Source organism: Arachis duranensis, chromosome 10, assembly GCF_000817695.3.
Source record: "Arachis duranensis cultivar V14167 chromosome 10, aradu.V14167.gnm2.J7QH, whole genome shotgun sequence".
NCBI lineage: Eukaryota > Viridiplantae > Streptophyta > Magnoliopsida > Fabales > Fabaceae > Arachis > Arachis duranensis.
In genome coordinates this window covers 74,599,866-74,600,758 of record NC_029781.3, presented here as the reverse complement: position 1 = coordinate 74,600,758, position 893 = coordinate 74,599,866, and positions in this window count along the sequence as shown.

Here is an 893-nt window from a genome sequence, read left to right as displayed (position 1 = left end):
ATTATTATTATTATTTTCGGCTGCCATGTCCTTCTCTTGTTCGAAAATTTCTGAAAGGTTGTTTCTGGATTGTTGTAATTTAGCTTCTCTTAATTTTCTCTTCAGAGTCCTTTCAGGTTCTGGATCAACTTCAACAAGAGTGCCTTTTTCCCTGTTCCTGCTCATATGAAAGAGAAGAAAACAAGAAAAGAAAGAGGAATCCTCTATGTCACAGTATAGAGATTCCCTTATGTTAGTAGAAGAAGAAAGGGGTTAGAAGAATGGAGATGGGGATTCGGATTTTTGGATGAAGAGAGGTGAAGAGAAGTGTTAGTAATTAAATAATTAAATAGAAGAAGAAAAGAGAAGAGAAATTTTCGAAAATAATTTTTGAAAAAGAGTTAGTGATTTTCGAAAATTAAAGATAAGATAAGTTTAAAATTAAAACTTAAAACAAAAAGAATTTTTGAAAAAGAGAGGGAGAATTTTCGAAAATAAGAGAGGGAAAAGTAGTTAGGTGGTTTTGAAAAAGATAAGAAGATAAGAAGTTAGATAAGATATTTTGAAATCAAATTTTGAAAAAGATAAAATTTTTGAAAAAGATAAGATAAAAGTTTTAATAAAAAGATATTTTGAAAAAGATTTAATTTTTAAAATTACTTAACTAACAAGAAACTACAAGATAAGATTATAGAACTTAAAGATTGAACCTTTCTTAACAAGAAAGTAACAAACTTCAAATTTTTGAACCAATCACATTACTTGTTAGTTAATTTTCGAAAATTAGATATAAAAGATAAGAAAAAGATTTTGAAAATATTTTGAAGAAGATTTTTGAAATTTTCGAAAATTATAAAAAAAAAGAAAAAAGATATGATTTTTGAAAAAGATTTTGAAAAGATAAGATTTTTAAA